The 2,138-nt window shown below is 47.8% G+C and overlaps 1 long non-coding RNA gene across 2 annotated transcripts in view; it reads right to left on the bottom strand.

The window, feature by feature from the left end:
* The window catches only part of LOC115072672, a 4,857-nt gene that overhangs the window by 2,329 nt on the left and 390 nt on the right, over positions 1 to 2,138 (bottom strand). The gene's annotated exons all lie outside the window — the stretch shown is intronic.

Below are 2,138 nucleotides of genomic sequence, written 5' to 3'. Positions count from 1 at the left end.
AGAGGGGAGGGGGAGAGGGGAGGGGAGAGGGGAGAAAGGAGAGAGAGAGAGAGAGAGGAGAAACTCTCACTGGGGACTGGGGAGACAGAAGGGAGAAATACAACAAGGTGGCCTGTCTTTGTACAACCTCAGAGATTGTTGTTCAATATCAATGGGCAGAAGGCAGATGATTAATGGCTGTCCTGAGTGATTTACGTGGTGGCCAGCAAGCTCACCTCACAGCCCATTCATAGGTGTTCATAGTGGTCTGTGTCCAAATACCTTGAAGAGCACACATGGTCCCTCCTGTCATTGTTCTCACAGACCTGTGGCATGTGGTGTGCCACATGAATGGAACAGATGCAAGACTACACAGGATGCTCACATAGTACATGTAATACATACAGTGCACACATACAGAACACAAGCACAGTGCACACCTTCCTAAATGGTCTGCATGCTCTTGTATGCACACACAGTATGTACACCTAGTGGATGCATAGACTCACAAATGTAGGCCCACGCAGATGCAGATACACACACACACACACACACACAGAGTAGAGTTGAGCCTCTGTACCTTTGACTTCTGCATCCATGAATTCAACCAGCTTAGGATAGGAGGATATTTGTGTCTGTATAATACATACGCAGGCCTTTTGTTCTTGTCACCATCCTCATACAGTACAGCACAACAGCCATTACACAGTATTTACACTGAGTTGGGTATGAGAAGTCATCCAGAGATGATTTGGTATTCAGAAGGATATGCATGTTACACACAAATATTCCATTTTATATCAGAGATAAGCATCTTCAGATCTTGGAACTAGTCCCTGTAGATCCTGAGGGACCCCTGTACTCCTGGGCACACACAGTGTATATCATGGAACCTGTGTGCACACATGGTAGACCAGCACACCTCCCACATGGTGCCAGCTCTCTCAGTAACCTTAAGACTTTGGCAGTTGTTAGCTCCTACTCTTGGCAAGATTGCACTTCCTTGTGGCCTCAGTGACATGTTTGGGGCAGATTTTACAGGCTTGTCAGAGAGGGGGAGAGAGAAGACACCATGCAATCATCTAAGCTATAAGTTTCGGGTTACAGGTCCCCAGGATCAGCACAGAAAAACTGAGTGAAGTCTTCTGATGAGAGTTGACATGACTGATAATTTTCTGGAGTCTTGAAATACACACTGCTTCCAAACGTTCTCTTTAAAAGAAGTTCTGGGGCTGTGACCAATGATGTAAAGGACACATATGTGCATGCTTACATGCAAACATGCATGTTCAAGATGTGAGGCAGAGGACACAGGCCCAGTGAGCCCGAAAGAGTTTGGGGGTGTTAGTGCACTGTCTTTCTGTCCTTCATCTCCTGGAGGGAGAGAGCAGTCACTCAGGGGCAGAGTCTGGAGCTGTCTGTGGGCCACAGGGCCTGATCAGTTCAGGCAGGACAGAGGCAGCCTGTTTCGGGGAACTATTCTGGGATGCCAGATGTTTGGGGTACTGGCCAGCCCCACATCTCCAGCCAGCAGAACTGGTGTGTGCTATGGTCAGTGAGTTCTGTCATGCAGCAATGGCATCTGTTTCCACTTATCTTGGAACTTAAAGAGGAGTCCTGGGAACATTTGCCCTCAAAGACTCAGGTGGACAGGAAGAGTAAAAGTTCCAGAAAGACCAGCAGGGCTTTCCTTGAACTCTCAGGCCCTGACCCTGACAATGGTGTGGGGAGGTCTGAGTGTCTCTAAAATTTGCTTGTTATACATCTGGCCTGCAAAGAAGGTTGACCAAACACAAGACCATGGCGGGGAGGTTGGGGGGAGGGGGTCTGCAAGAATTGGTGTTTTTCCTTAAGTCTGGGTTTGTTTGAGGGGTGGGATTGTTTGGGGAGTATGAAACGGAAGCTAGTCAGCCCAGATAAACTTAAATCTATAGGCAAAATTCCCTTTCCTACTAGCTTTTTTCAAAAAATGACAAAGTCACACCAGAGAGGAAATGAAAAGGGAAATTTTGAGACTTCTCATCTGTCCAGAAAGCCCCGGCTGTGTTTCAGAACCCGCCAGCGTAACTGTCGGGCCTGCGGTCACACAGCAATCCCAGGAGGCCTTGCGTCCGTGGCCATTATATCAATAAGGAAATACAATCGCCAAACCACAGGCC

The sequence above is a fragment of the Nannospalax galili genome, unplaced genomic scaffold (assembly GCF_000622305.1).
Source record: "Nannospalax galili isolate Female #2095 unplaced genomic scaffold, S.galili_v1.0 scaffold1463, whole genome shotgun sequence".
NCBI classification, from domain to species: domain Eukaryota; kingdom Metazoa; phylum Chordata; class Mammalia; order Rodentia; family Spalacidae; genus Nannospalax; species Nannospalax galili.
This window is presented reverse-complemented; position numbering and strand designations above follow the sequence as displayed.